Source organism: Mustela putorius, unplaced genomic scaffold, assembly GCF_011764305.1.
Source record: "Mustela putorius furo isolate JIRA1106 unplaced genomic scaffold, ASM1176430v1.1 tig00000151_pilon_pilon_pilon, whole genome shotgun sequence".
Classification (NCBI taxonomy): Eukaryota; Metazoa; Chordata; class Mammalia; order Carnivora; family Mustelidae; genus Mustela; species Mustela putorius.
The window spans coordinates 7,363,136-7,379,514 of NW_025421296.1; the positions used below are offsets into that span (position 1 = coordinate 7,363,136).

The window sequence follows — 16,379 nt, forward strand, 5'->3', positions numbered from 1 at the left end:
ATCCAGATTGTCTTTTTTTTAATGGGAATGTGCTTTGCTCCTACAGTCCTTCCCACCGCTCCTATTGCCTGTTGAAATCCGAGCTCCCTGCAGGCTCAGCCCAAATCCTGTTCTCAGCATGAATTCTCTGCTCCTCCCTTAAATTGTACTTCTTTATTCATACCCTTTCTCCCATTTAGCTGTTTGTGTGTTTTTTAACTTTCTGGGTTACAGTCAGACTGAAAGGTTGAACCATGTTTATTTTGCTCTGAATCCATGAGGCCACCTAACAATTTGTGTCTTGAATGTCTGTTGGCCAATTAGCGATTCTTTAGAGCTACACACGTGCCAGTCATTCCCAGACTCTCCGTTTCTGACTTAGCTGGTACGGTTCATCCTCTTCCTATTTTGGAGATGGTGAGAGCCAGGCAAAGTTGCTCTGGTAGGACTGAGAAGGGACTTTCAGTAAATCCTATCGGGTAACATGCGAGAACGTCCCAAGAGTGCTTTAAGCTAAACCTTATGTTGGAGGGACTAAAGAATTCAAATTTTATTTGATCAAAGATCATCACTGTATGATTGGTTCTGGGTATGCAGAGGTCAGAAGAACAGACATCTCTGCTCCCAGAAAACTTAGAATCACGTCAGGAGCCTGATGGTGGAAAAATAAATATTTCAAAAAACATATGACTACACTTTGTAATAAATCCATAAATGAGAACAACAACAAAGTACAGAGGAGGAGATTTCAGGTAGAGGGAGTATCTTTTGCAAAGGCCCTGAGGAGCTACTTCCTGTGGAGGAGGTAAAAATTTGATTGCATTTAAAAAAAAAAAAATTTAATGCATTGAGGTACATAGGAGGGCCCTGTGAGTCTGGGGCGTAGGAATCAAAGAGACAGACAGGGCTCTTATCTTGGAGGCCTAGTCAGCCATGTTAAGGGATTTTTATTTTACTGCTGATGCATTGAGAACCCATGAAGACTTCTACTCAGGGGAGTGGACTGAGTAGAAAATGTACCCCATGTACATTTCCAATAGATCACAGAAACTGCTGAATGAACATACAGGATGATGGGTGGTCAGGGGCAGGAGTAGGGAGATATTTTATTTTATTTTTTTATGATTTTATTTATTTATTTGACAGAGATCACAAGTAGGCAGAGAGGCAGGCAGAGAGAGAGGAGGAAGCAGTCTCCCTGCTGAGCAGAGAGCCTGATGTGGGCTCGATCCCAGGACTCTGGGATCATGACCTGAGCTGAAGGCAGAGGCTTTAACCCACTAAGCCATCCAGGCGCCTGTAGGGAGATATTTTAGAAGTCTGCTGGGTAGCCGAGGGGAAAGACAAAGAGCTCAGATGCTAGACAAGGAGCAGCGGAGATGGGGAGAAGTTAAAGTGTGTTTAGTAGACACTGAAAGTGACACCCAGTTGACTAATCAGGGGATGATGGAGAGAGCCGGAAACATCAAAGATAACTTCTGGGGTTTGGGGGCTTCAGAAACTGCACATGGATGAATGACATCATTGAATGACAGCAAGAAAGCCGGAGTAGACTCTTGGAAAGTTAAAGAGTTGAGTTGGAGCTCCTTGGATGAGAGATGTTTGTCAGTGGCAGTGGTGGACGCTTCCTGCAGCTCGCTGGGATTTCAAAAGCAGAGATCACAAAGGAGGTCTGAACTGAATGTGGGAGTCATTGAGGCGTTGGCATGAGGTTATACATACACGTCTCATGTTCTAATGCTGCACAGGGCTGTCTCATTTAAGTGTTCACAAAATTTAATGTGAGACTATATAGATAAAGCTCACAGAAGCCTGGAGAAGTTAGATCACCTGCCAAAATCATGCAGTCTTTGAGCAGCAGAGCTGGAAATTGGACCCAGGCAGCCCTGGCTGGCAGAGCCCCTTTTCTTACCCACTGTGCGGCAGGGGTCTGGGAGCGTCCCCAAGCTGGAGGGGAGGGTGGTGTGACGAGGAGGGAATGTGTGTTGCCACAGACCTGAGTTGAATGGGAAAGGTGCGGGGTAATGTGTCATGGCGGCTGTCGATGAGCTGGGTAGGAGAAGAGCAGAAGCTGCAGCGACAGAGGGGGCGAAAGGATTGTGGGACACTTTTTGAACAAAAAACTACTGACACTTGTCTGTATGCTGGGGTAATGAGCCAGTAGATGGGAGGCAATGAAGATGCCATTCCTCAGGGGGGCTCGTCCTAGCAGGAAGGTCTCTGAAGCCTTGAAAGGGGACAAAGTCTGGGTGCCTCCCTGGCTCGGTTGGAAGAACATGAGCCTCTTGATCTGGGGAATCTTGAGTTTGAGCCTCCCCCTGGGTGTAGGGATTACTAAAAAAAGAAAGGCAACAAAATCCTGAGCAAATGTGGAAACTGTCTTTCTCATGAGAAGGGACAGTTTCTGGACTGTAATAGCAAGGGAGACGGGGAGGTGGTTAGCATTGTTGTGACTTGCCTTTATTATCTAAGGAAGAATGGGGCTGCTGCTAGGAGAGGCGAGAGGAGGGGGAAGGTGGGAGACTGGAACAGAGGGGGGTGGTTGGACTCCCAGCAGCTTCCCCAGGAGGAGGCACAGGTGGGCTGGCAGGAGGGAAGGGAGGTTTGGTGCATGTGAATTTATTAATTTCCCCAGTCTAGGTTTAGTGTACTTTCTGAATATCAGTAACTGTAAATGACACATTTTATGAAATCAGATTATAACCTTGAATTTTTGATCCACATCTAGCCCTAGACCAGAGGTGCTTTTCTCTAAAGGTGCTTTTCTCTAAATATCTCAATAACCATGACTCTTTCATCTCCCCCCACACGTGTACACAGACTGAAATGTTGCTGACATGTGTATTTCAGATGTTTCGTATTCCTTATATGATAGGAAGATAATGTATAATTTTTCAAGGCTTTAAATTAATTACAATCTATTTCTTTTAAAAGGAGGATGGATTGGCATCCTTATCGTGGTGCCTGAGATTGCTTAAAGGGGTTACTTTCCCCCAAATTCCTAGGAGTGGTGCAGGAATTCTTTCAAGGGCAACTCGAGTTCTGACTTCATCCTTCTATGAATACATTTTTGACCCTTTTATCTTGAAATGTGTAATACAAATCTAGTCATAGTTCTACATAAAAATTATATTGGGAAATCAGACTTATGGATGTGTGCTTTTTATTTGATATTTAATAATGCCCTAAGGCAGGTAATTCAAATTTTTATTAAAGTGAAGTGATTTGACAGTCAGACTTTGAATTTAATGCATGAATGTTTCATTTAAGCTCTTGGAACTGAAAAGGAAAAAAAAATTTTTTTCTGGTGGTTCTCTAAAAAAATGTTTAAAATAATTCAGATTTATTTTAGCTATGTCTTACTAAAATAACTTTAGTTTTTGGACTTAAAATGACTTTTTTTTTTTCATGACATGTCTAGACATCTGGAGGGCTTTGATAACCAAGACTTATTATTTCCATGAATAATCTGTGACTTTTTATATTACCATTTAAGAAGTATGAACCATGGTTTTTATACTTGTTTAAAGAACTAGCACATAACTCATCCAGGTGCTGGAAATTCTTAGTTTGCAGTGTTAGTTCAGATTTCTGGGAGCCAGGGACCATGAAATGATCCTTTACCCATTGAATTTTCTGTATGAGAACCAAATCTTAATAATAACAAACAAAAAACAAGACCAAAGTTTAGTTTAGTTTACTTGTTGTTCTTGGTATCTTAATACCGGTACTTAGTTCTGATGAGATGATTACTTGCCTGTTTGTTTCATGAAGTTGTAGCCCACTATTTAAAGCTTTAATGACTGTTCAAAGACTTGTCTGTTTCCCCTGTAACTCAGATATATTTAAGCTGCACATGTATATAGTAACTATACTTCATTATAATTATTTATTATCGGTAAAGCCAATGCCACAAGTCTCTTTAAATCCTTTCCTTTCTTCCCCCCACTTTAAGGGGGAAGAAGTCTAAGTATGCCTTCAAGTAAATTAAGGGAAAAAATAAAGGAAGCAGAAAAAAGAGGGTTATCAACCAAAGGACTGAATGACCCCTTTGTCAAGCCTGCCCTCATTTTTCTTTCTGGGTCTTTGAAGCCATCCTTGACTGTGTTGAACTCTTCCCTCCGTATACTTTTGCAATTAATAATGTTGTCTTTTTAGTTTTAATAATGCTATCACAAGCATCAGTTTCTTATCTGTTCTCTTTTGTAACATAAAAAAATTACAGCCTTAGAAAAGGACAAGGCTTTCTAAAAAAGGAGGGGGCCTGCCAGGGGAAAGGGAGAGTGTCAATTCTGAGTGGCCAAGTAGGGAAAAGCTTTTATCCTTTCTGAACAAATGGAACGCTCAAAGCCATATTTTCAGTCAATAGAACTTGGACTTTTCCTCACTCTAATAATTTAACTTGATGCACAGCATTAAGGTGAGAAATGAAAACTCGATGGATATAGCTGTTTTCTATTTACTGTATCATATAGAATTTCTTGAAAATGGAATGGATTTCCTAAAGGATTTCACAACGCAGAGTACTAACCACTATACGATCACGGCCTTCCTAAAGGATTTCAAAATGATTTCAGGAAAAGGCCAGAATATCAAGGGTGCTCAACCTGTCTATTATGTTTTGATTATGTGATATAAAAATTGTTATTAACCCAAGAATGAAAAGCATCAAAGCTGTATAGGCATTTCTTCAAGATTACTCAACAAGGATAATAATCCCTACTTCCATATTTATCCCTTTTCCTTTTAGGTTTTAGAAATTTTAATGATTTGTAGTAGATAAAAATTGCAGGATGATTTGTCCCCCCCACCCCTCCGCCACAGCTCATGAATTCAAAGAAAATTGTGTTTGGGAAGAAGAAAAGAGAACATTTTGCAGTCATGGGCCAACTTGTATGTTGAACATTCATATATTCTGATCCCTTAAATATAGTAGGTTTCAAGATTTTAAACCTAGAGCATATATTTTTCGTAAGAAAATTACTGAGACCAGGTGATCTCCTCTAAACATGTTCTCTTATGCATCATGGATGCTTGTTTTGGTAATTTCCTCAGATCAATGTTTAGCTCCATTTTCCCACTCTGAGACTAATTATTAAGAAAACCGTATTCATAAGGAGGCACTCATTTTGGTTTCCTTGTTTATTTGCTGTTCATTCTTTCGAGTTTCTCTTTCTCCTGATGAAGTTTACAGAGACTTAGGAAAGCGGTCATTCTGGAGCTGGGGAGGTATAAAAGTTCTGCACCCAGACTTTTCAGGAGGCCACTTCCTGTCGGAGTCCTCACAGCTCAGCCTGTGAGGAGGCATGCTGTCTTTGTAGGCGACTTCTCCAAACCTACAGTTTCTGTTCGCACCAGCTGCACATGACCCATGCATTTATAGTCTCAGACTAGGTCTCTCTAGTCAGTTCTAGTCCTGGAGGCCCAACTGTCTGTCTGACTCTTCTCTTGGAGGTGTCAAAGACATCTTAAACTCCGTATGTATGAGAGTGAATTTATGAGCTGGCTCTCTTACAGTTTTTTTAGAAACCTGAGTTATATTTGACTCCTCTCTCCCTCACCTCACTTCCCATTTCCAATTTATTATCCAATTCTGCAGATTTGCCTTCTGACAGCTCCCAAATCTGTGTCTGTGTCCCTATGCCCAACATCACACCCCATGAAGTTAGCCTCATTTCTTACCTGGACTGTCGCAAGAGCATCCCTTCCCATAGGATTATTAAAGAAAGATGGCTACAAATAAAAGACTTGGAGGATGTGGTGCAGTCAGACTTGTGTGTCAGCTGTGAGTGGTTGAAAAGAAGACTGAATCCACCTCTGAGTACAGTGGGAAGGGGTGCTGTGACTAACCAGCAGGACCTGCCCTTGGGAGGTTGGTGTCAGTGGTGGTTATTGCCATTCGTAATGAAGGGTACTATTACTGGCACCTGATTGAAATGTTCACTCTTAAGGTACAGAGTCTTCTGGAAATGGGCTTTGGAAAACCTATCTGCATTAGAGCTTCTGATCTGTAGCTAGGTGTTAGCAGTTAGCCAGGAAATACGGAAGCATGATGAAATGACGTGAGTCCTCTTTTAATATTTTCATATTGTTATGTAATAGTTATGGTCCTGATGATTTTATATAGCAAATTGCTTACCTATAGCAAAACCTAGGGAATCTGAAATAATCTCACCATGGACATGAAATGGCATGAGGGTGAGGAAAGCATTACAGTGTGACAGTGAAGAGGAAATTACCCCAGACCTCTTTGTTAGGGATGAAAGTCGTCTCCTGAAGAAGGGAAAGGGTGAGTTAGAGAAGAAACCATGTGAGAGAAAGACAGATATCAATAGGGCCCTCAAAAGGGTGAGAATGTATTTTAAAATATTTTTACTAAAAATATGCCATAAAAAGTTGTTAAACTATATAGGTATTAGAGATGCGTGTGTGTGTGTAGGTTTGCTTTATTTTGGGGGCTACTTCAGTTTTAATTAAACAAGCATTCCAGTTAAAACTTGTTTTGATAACATGCAAAGATAAAATAATCTAGACAATACCCAGTATCTTGGGGACAGAATCTGATATATTTGCTAGGTAAGGTGGAGATTTCTCCGATCAAGAAACTGGCCACTAGATAGATGACACGTTCTCCAAATAAATTGTTAAATCGGGAAAACCACATTGTTTTGGATGGGTCTATTTTCCATTACAGCACTACTTTAACCCCCTTCAAAATTTCTGAATTCTTGTTGTACTTTTAGTGGTTAGAAACTCATCAGGGTCTTTAGGGCTTGTTTACAGAAAATCTTTTTAGGACATCTTGGAAACTTGGCATTGACTGGATCTGAAGAAGTTACTTAATCTAGTCATCTGCCAGAGGAGGGCTTCAGCTCAATTATTTCAGATAGCTGTTCCCCGTATCTATACACAAGAAAACAAATCTTTGTTGTTGGGGGAATATCTACTTCAGACTTTTTTTGTTACTCCTGTATAATGCAAAAAGGGTGAGGGGGAGACCTCTCATGAAATAGTATCTCTGTAAAATAGTAACTGAATTTGGAATGCCATTTTGATAGTAATGTTTTTATGTTTTTCTATAAATAAATTTTTTTATGAATCTAACTGATTATATTCCAAATTTATGTTTTTTCTTCTGTTGACATCATGTGAGAATTCCTTTAACCTTTATGCTACAGAGAAACTCATCTAGTCACTGATACGAATGATCATCCTGATTTTGCTACAACTAATGATTCTTTAATAGTATCTTTTCTTTAAAGAATGATTATATTTAGTGGGTCCCAGCAATAAAAATCACTGTAACGAGGAAGAAAAGATTGTAAATAAGAATAACAATGTTATTAATCATTTAAATTAGTCAGTTATGGCACATTCCTGTACCTAAAATATGTCCATAGGAAATAATGCTAAAATCCACATTTACTTATAATTAGACATAATACAAACCTTCTTTCATTATAACAGTTGCCCAAATCCCAATTCAACTTAATTTCATTGGCTTTGATTTCTGGACTAAAAGCATTAAGCATGAACTAGTGAAAAATGTATATTATGTGCATTCAATTAAGAAGTAATTAGATACTCAGTCACCCTTACAACACACCAGGGATTAGGGAAGAAAGAAGAAAAATGTGACTCACTGTAGTGTATGAGAGTTTTGTTAACTGGTTTGCTGCTAATTGAGATTGAGAAAGTGTCAGAGTATCATAACGTCGGTTTACTACTGAACAACCTTAAAAGCTAAGTTTAATGTTTTATGATACTCTGATGCAGAATAATGCAGAAATTACCAAGCTGTATAATTTATCTTAGGGTTCTGAGTAAAGTTTATGTATTCATTCTAAATTATACAGATTAGCGAGTGGTGGGAAGAAAAGAAATGAGTGGTTTGTTATATTTCAGACGGTGCTGTATTTTATCTCATTTAATCCCCACAACAATCCTGTGAGGCCTGTGTTTTGATTTATGTTTTAGAGATAAACCGAGGCTGAAGGAGGTTGAGTAACTTGGGTCATGGTCACAGCCAGTAAAGTACAGAGCAAGGATTCAGACCCAGGTAGGTTTAACTGCAAACCTGGAGCTCCTGTCACTACACCACATTTCAAATTACAAAGGGTAGAAAGTTATGAGTATATCTTTGTATATCCTTGTATATCTTTGCTCCTTATCTCTTTTAGATATTTTCCCGGAAATGAGACTTCTGGGAAAAAAGGACACGCATGTTTCTGTTTTCGGTAACATATTGCTGCAATACAGGCTTATGATAATAAGGGTTATGCAAATGATGCAGGCTGGCTGGGTCCCGGAGAACCCAGTGTGGGTCCTGCAGGACCAGCCAACATAGTCCTTGGCTTAGTACAGGATAGAAATCAACCTCCAGCCATGAGGAAGTGAGAACAAATTTTACTGAAGACCTAGAGTGAGTGCAGATATGGGCAGAGCATCTGGGAGACTTGGAAAGAAGACAGGAGAGTGAGTCTTACTGTTGCTTGGGGTCTTGGGTTTTTACTGGGGATTGTGGTCCAGTGCCTATGTCTTCTCATGCATCCAGGAACAAAGATGAGTGTTGAGGTGTGCTCCGCACATCACGTACGCTCTGGAACCAGGGCTTTTGGTGTCAGTGGTCTTGGAAAATGTTTATGATGACCATGCTTGGTCACTCCTAAGATGTTATCTACTGAGAAACCACTAACTCCTTGACCTCTGGAGGGGGATAGACCTAATCTGTTCTGTGAGGCTTGTGGAAGGCAGGGGTGTAGGTCTTCACAAGAATAAAGGCAGAAGGAGTTAAAAAAAGCAGTTTTTCATGGGGTCCCTTTATGTATGTACACAAATGCTTGTACCACTGATTGAATATTTTATAGAAAGTGTTTCTGCCATTTTTTTCTTATCACTCGGTATACTTTCCACCTCTTTCTCATTTCTTTTTTCCTCCTTGATTTTTTGAAATGTGTTCATCTCCCCTCTGCCTCTTGAAATTGCTGTGGCAAGAGTTGCCTTTGATTTCTTTCTTTTTTTGTTCTTTGTTCCCATGTCTCTAAATATGATGCTTGTTCAGGACAAAAAATTCAAACAGTATGGAACAAAATAAAGAAGAAGTAATGGATTTCTCAAAGCCTCCTGTCAGTAACAGCCATCACCAGGACTGGGGTGAACATGGAGACCCCATAGCACAGTGGGAAGGTCTTGCGTTCCATTTTGACTCCACCACTAATTAGTTGCGTGATCCTGAAAAAGTTGCTGCTGTCTCTTAAGTTATTTTTGTCATCAGTCACAAGAAGTCCCTAAGTACCTCAGAGTGTTACTGTGAAGATTCACTGAGATGATGGAAAGGGCTTACCATGGTTTTGGTCCACGGTGTAAGTATTCAGTGAATACTTAGCTTTATTGTTATTTTTGTCCCTTTGGTCTCTCTTCATGCATTTATCTTCTATGGAATATGTAGATATACAGTGTTCCTCATGAATTATATTCAGGCTATTTTTCTTTTCTTTTTAAAGATTTCATTTTTTAAAAATTTTTAAGTAATCTCTATACCCAGCATGGGGCTTGAACTTACCCTGAGATCAAGAGGAACATGTTCTACTAACTGAGCCAGCCAGGCGCCCCAGAGGATTTTTTTTTTTTTTTTAATGTAGGCTCTATATCCAGTGTGGGACTTGAACTCATAACCCCGAGATCAAGAGTTGTATGCTCTACCAGTTGAGACAGGCAGGTGTCGCAGGCTGTTTTTTCTGTCTGCTTGACAATATATCTTTTTATGCCATTGCGTAGGTAATAGGCCATACTTCTAAATGATTACCTTTTAAATAAGTTACCATAAGTATGTACCAAAATTTTATTGCACTGTTCCTCTATTATTATACATTCAGGTTATTTACAGTATTTTGCCATCCTTAGTGATACTGTGGTTGATTTATGCATCTGTGTCCTTAAAAAATTCTTGGTAATGAGATTACTGGTTCGGAGAGTTTGAATTAGAGTGCATATGTATGGATATTGCTTGGCCTGGGAGTCCTCTCCATTTATGCTTCCACCAAGCACAGTTCCCCTCACCTTTACCACCATTAACTGTTTTCAGATTTTTCATCTGTGCCCGTCTGACTAAAAAGGATAAAAATATATTACGATGTTAAATCCTGGGATGGCTTGGTTCTGTCTCTGAAGTCCCTCTCCTAGTCCACCAAACTCCCTATTCATGACCATCGCTCACAATCCTGGTGGCGTATGTGTATGGTTTAGTGTTTGGTAGGACAAGGGCCCTCACCTAGCCCTTTATGCAGAATTTTCCTGGCTGTTTTCCCATACTTAGTTCTTCCAGATAAGCTGTAGCATCATTTTATCAGAATGGTCGAAATAAAGAGTGAAAGAAAGGGGGTGTGTGAAAAAGAGTTTGAGAAAAGAAAAAGCAAAAAAATCTTGCTAGAATGTTTCATTTGGGTTGCGTTGAATATATAGAGGGATTTAAGGAGAATTGGTATTGAATCTTTCTATTAAGGAACAATGCATAGGTCAGGGCTTGTTAAAAGTGTTTATGTTCTTCATTCGTTGGATGGTTCTCTCATCACTAGACTAATACAAGGTGTGCATTGGGCTCTAGAGTCAGCTTTGGGTGTGGCTCGATGGGGAATATGGCACCGCCACCTGTTCCGCACCTTGGGCAAATCAGTGATACTCCATCAGCCTCAGGGTCCTCATCTATGAGGTAACGATACTAGGAGCAACACTTTCTAGAGATGATGAAATTAAATAGGGTAAAATGCACAGCGCAGCGCTTAGCAGAAGTTGGCATTCAACAAATGTGAGCTATTACTATTATTGTTTTCTTTTTCTTTTTTTATGGTTATCGTTACTGCTGTCATCTGTTTTGATTAGCGTCATTATCCATTATTATATCTTTCTATGGGTTAATGTTTCTTCACTGAACAAATAATTGCTTAGGTTTGTCCTTGGCTTTCTTTTTTAAAATTTATTTTTATTTTATTTATTTTTTTATTAAAGATTTTGTTTACTTATTTGACAGAGAGAGAGAGAGAAAGAGATTACAACTAGGCAGAGAGGCAGGGAGAGAGAGCAGGCTCCCGGCTGAGCAGAGAGCACGATGTGGGTCTTGATCCCAGGACCCTGAGATCATGACCTGAGCCGAAGGCAGAGGCTTAACCCACTGAGCCACCCAGGTGTCCCTGTCCTTGGCTTTCTTAACTGACCTTTCACATAGTTTCCAGTAATATTGTAGCTGAGTATTTTGAATTTTCTCAACAGACCTTGATCACATACGTAAATAATGACAGTCTTCTCCTTTCTAATGTCAATATTTATTGTAGCATATAGTACTTTTAGAATAATGTTAAATAATCCAGCACCCTTTCTTATTTCTGATATGCTTTGACTTCTCTTTCCAAACATAGTAGCATTTTCCTCACACTCTTTCCTCTGAGTCTTCAGACGCATTGGACACTCCGGGCCTCTTCCTTTCTCATCCTCCTTTCTCTCTTTATTTCCTTTCTCGTGACCTGATGTTATTAGTGGGCATGTTGGGGGGAAAAAGGTGGCTGTGCGTCCTTGTTTGTCATGGAAGGACATTTATTTTTAGTCTTCTGTTTTGTGTATGGTGGTATTTTAGGGACTGTGTGAAAATAAAAACATCATCAGACATACATGGTCTTTCCCCAAAGGGGCTTACAGCCCAGTGTTGGGAGTAAATCAGGTACATGGTTACCTCTAAATTAAAGCAGCCTGTGAAAACGCCCCCAAGAGAGTGCTCTTCTAACACACACGCCAAAGAGACAATTCTGAAAGCGAGAATCCTCACGTCCATCACATCCCTATTTATTTATTTGTTTATTTTGTATTTCTTTCTTTCTTTCTTTTTTTTTTTTTGGATTTTATTTATTTGAGAGAGAGAAAGAGAGAGCATTAGCAGAGAGAGAGGCAAAGGGAGGGGCAGACTCCACGCTGAGCAGGAAGCCTGTTGCCAGGTTGGATCCCAGGACCAAGCAGAAGGCAGGTGCTTAACTGAGCCACCCAGGCACCCCATCCCTATTTCTTAAAAGATTCTTATTTTGGAAATTATACCCTGGATTATCTTACTCAGGGAGAGAAACTTTAATGGGTTATCAGTGAGCAGAGCCAGACCAGCACTTAGGTCAGCCCTGGGACCTGCAGTGGCCTCTGAGAAGTAGGGCATGTGTGTGCATGTGTGTCTTTTTATTATTTTATTATTATTTCTTTTCCTCTTATGTGCTTGTTTATTTTTGATAGCTTTTCAGGAAATTCTCCCAGTAGTGATTTGATTTGCACTCATTCCCTGGGGTCTCTTCATAGAAGGTAATTTAAAGTTCAAAAATACTCACATGTGAAAGATAGCATCTGTTACAATTATACTGAAATAGCAGATGATTTAGAGGACTTCTTAGGGTATAGCCATACTTCAGGGTCTTGTTATGAACAGTGATCGTTGTATAATAGAACATTCTTTTTTAGAATTAATCTTTCTTATTTTTTATACATACATAGATGGGTATTTGGAGGAAGTCCCAAAGGGGAGCCAGTCAGTTTAATGGCCTTTGTATATTGAAAGTATCATTTCTTTAGATGGTTTTTCTGAATAAATATATATTCTGATTATCAAGTAATACAGTTATAGTAGAAACTTGAGAAAATACACAAATGGAAAAAAATAACTTTTTTTAATCAAACAATGATAATCCATTGAACATAGGCAATTAATTTTGTTTCTACTACAAATTGCATTAAAATAACAGGAAAGGTGTTTGTTTTTTTAATTTTTTTTTTAAGTACACAAAACGACTAGGAAGAGAAAACAAAAGAGACAGCACCAAAAATATTTTGGAAGCTGGAAGGAGATGGTTGTGAGGTAACAGACTTAGCAGATGTGAGGAACATGCCTGTTTACGTGACATTCTCTCAAAGGCTCAGGAATTGGCAGCAGATAATCTCTAGAAGCTGGAGTAGAGGAGACTGAAATCATGTGTAGAGGTTGAAAGCTGATGAAGAGAGAGTCTCCTTATTAGGGGACATAGGTGCTATTGAGTATCAGGATACCTCACTGAAAAATAGAATAATTAAATAATATCCTCATGTCCTGTGTTCTCTCCTCCCCCACTTGGCCTCCAGGACACTGGCAGAAAGGCCTCTACTCTCTAGATAGGGAGCTTGAATGGTCTTTCTGGAGAACCTGAGTACCCCAAGGGACTTCTTAACAAAATGGCCCAGCTGGAACATTCTGTGGTAAAAGCAGGGCAGATAGATAAGTGCCCTCTTGTGTGCTTGGAGTCTCCGCTCTTGTTTTTTTTTTTTTTTAATATTTTTATTTATTTATTTGACAGAGAACACAAGTAGGCAGAGAGGCAGGTGGTGGGGGGCAGGGGGAGAAGCAGACTCCCCACTGAGCAGATATCCCGATGCGATGCGGGGCTTGATCCCAGGACCCTGGGGTCATGATCTGAGCCGAAGGCAGAGGCTTCAACCCACTGAGCCACCCAGGTGCCCCTCCACTCTCGGTTTTTGTTGTTGTTTTATAGTGGTTGTTCCCATTCTTCAGTATGAACAGTTACATTTGAAAAAGGTGTATAATACAGAAGAGCCCAAAACAAATAGAAGAAGGCAAGATACAAGGAATAAATACTTAGGAAAAGTTAAAAAAAAAGTGATCATTCATGTCTTCAGAGAGGTCAGGGAAGAAACTACAACCACGAAATGGGAATTGGATGCTGTGAAGAAAAGGAATAGTCTAAAAAGCTTTTGGAAATCATAAACACGATGGCAGAAATTTCTCTAGGAGAATCAGAAGGCAGAATTGAATTTCTTAGAAAGTAGAACAAAAACAAATAAGTTAGAAAATTGTAGAACCAGCGCAGGTGGTTCATTATCCAAATAATAGGAAAACGAGAGAGAGAGAGAGAGAGAGAGAGCAGAGAAAATGGAAGAGAGGAAGCAGCAACAAAATTATTTAAACATTTTCTCAGGACTCATGAATATACATTTAAGGTTTTAAAGGACCCATTGAATTTCCAGCATATTGATCAAAGTGCACCCACAGCAAGGCACCACTAATTTCTAGACACTGAGGGAGGAATTACAGGGAGAAAAAAACATTGAAAGAACCTGGAATTTGGACATCAGACCAATAAATAGCAACACTGGAAGCTAAATGTCAAGCATGAATTCTGAGGGAAAATTACAACTCTCTAGAATTTTTAAGCCAGTCAAGCTTAAAGTATTCCTTTTTAAATATCAAGGTTATTGAAGATTATTTCCTGAGAAGCTACTAGAAAAGCCTCACCAAAATGGAGAAAACAGACGGAGCATTTGGGAAACAAGAGATCCAGCAAAGGAGATGCCCAAAACAATTGTGAAATGGGGTTGTAGAGATAGACGTCGTGAGTCCAGATGTGAGCAAATGAAAAGGTTCTAGAACTTTCTCCAGGAAGATGAAATAGATTGCATGATATGCCTTAAACTTCTTGAGAGTCAGACAATTGGGAGGTAGTTTTGGATTGAGTACAGAGAAAAGTAAGGTGGGAAGAACCAAGATAATTACAGTTACTCACTCCAGAGGGAGAAAAGAAGTATAGGGAAAAAAAATGATACATGAATACACATAATTCAGCTCTGGATTAGATTTACTTCATTACAGTAATAGAAATAATAGAACTTAATGATCCAGCCAAAATTACTATATAACCATATTGGAAGGACGGAGGGAGGGAAGAGTTTAGATACATGTGGGTGGTGTATGTTGGAGTGGGGAGATGTCTGACAGGAGGAAGGAGGGTCAAATCTTCATTTTCCATGGGAAAAGTCAAGAGATAATACTTAAAATTGAAAAGGAGTAATAAAAATCACACTGTTTAATTAGCTCTGTGGTGTTAATAAAATAATCAGTTAAGAGAGTTGAGGAAATTGGTGTAAGAGGTTGGCGTAAGAGATAGGGACCTGCTAGTTTTCGTAGGAAATATTCTAGAACTATGTAACCCTTTATGTAAATGTGCAATTTTGATACAAATTTAGAAAATAAAATTAAAAAATAAAGTTGTTCCTGTCATTTTGTACACTTTTTTATGTATACACGCGCGCACACACACACACACACACACACACACATTTTCTTTGAGTGTTTGCTGTGGACCAGGTTCTGTGTTGGGCCTTGGGAATACAGTGCAAAGGTGATCGAGTATAATTTCCTTCCATGAAAACTTTCTCGGAAATTCTAGAAAGTAAATTTTGAACACATGCTGTGGAAAACAATAGGCCATCGTGTAGTTCAATTTCCAGCTAGTGAGATGTCGTAGAATCAGCTGAAATCCTCAGTAATAGCTTGATTATGTGCCTGGGACTCACTGTTCTCACCTTTCATCTGTTGTCATACTACATTCTCACACATCCCTATGAAGGTTCTATCTGGATCCACGATCATCTGAAGCTCAGAAGGGGTGAGTAGATTGCCTAAAATTGCAGAGCTGGAACTCGAACCTTGGCCTCCCTGGTTTCAAATTTGTACCACAGATTGTGATCGATTGAAGTATTTACCCAGGTAATTTGGTGTCTTCAGTGAACAAGATGAAGCATCCATTTTTTGGGGCTGGGGGTGGATTGGCTAACATAAAAATCATCCTTACAGTGCCTTGTAGAGGAGAAGCAGCCCAACAAGCATGGGGCATTACTATCTTTAGTTTCTTCTGGAGGGGGGTTTTTAGCAGAGTGAGTACCTAAATTTACCAGGAAGAGACCACACTCTGGTAGATTAGAACTCACTTAGCATCTGTTGAGAACAATTTACATGGGACCCTTAGAACTTCAAATGAATGAGACACCGATGGACACAGGCATCTGTTATGCTCGATGTGTGAACATTCAGTGTCTAAATGCTTTGTGTTAAGACCTGAGTTTGTATGATTAAGGAGACTGCATATTAACTATCCTTTGTTTAATTGGTATTTTGAACCATGATAGTTTAAGTTTTAGAATGGCTTCATATATTCTTAAATTGAAATTTCTTTACTTTGATAAACTTGGAATATATATTCCTGTAGATTCACCTTTTCCAAATGTGTTCTGTAGAGCCATTAAGATACACATTAAGGTGTTTTGTTAAGTCAGGAGCTGATGTCTAGCAATTTGGAGAATCCTGGATATAATAACCTCCTTTTGGAGATTTACAGGGCACATGAGTGTGTTAGAGACTCTGAGGTGATTTTGTATAGAACCACCATATGTTACTGTATTTAACCAGAATTTCCACAGTTTTTTTGAACATGGATTCATTTTTCGAACTAATTTTTACTTGAACGCATTTTGGGAAATGGGGGACTCCAGGTTATTATTTTTTTTTGAAGGAGATGTGCATATGATGACCTTTAGGCTCCTTTTAGCTC

The 16,379-nt window shown here is 39.3% G+C and overlaps 1 protein-coding gene across 3 annotated transcripts in view; it reads left to right on the top strand.

Moving 5' to 3' along the window:
* The window catches only part of CA8 (carbonic anhydrase 8), an 86,906-nt gene that overhangs the window by 68,434 nt on the left and 2,093 nt on the right, over positions 1 to 16,379 (top strand). Inside the window, exons 9-10 of one of the 3 annotated variants that reach the window (XR_001177247.2) lie at positions 7,957 to 8,038; positions 9,041 to 9,478. The exons of 1 other annotated variant lie outside the window; for it this stretch is intronic. The gene's annotated coding sequence lies outside the window, so the exon portion shown is untranslated. Of the gene's footprint in view, positions 1 to 7,956; positions 8,040 to 9,040; positions 9,479 to 16,379 lie in introns of those variants that run through there. One more of the 3 variants, XM_013048900.1, reaches the window with a different exon arrangement.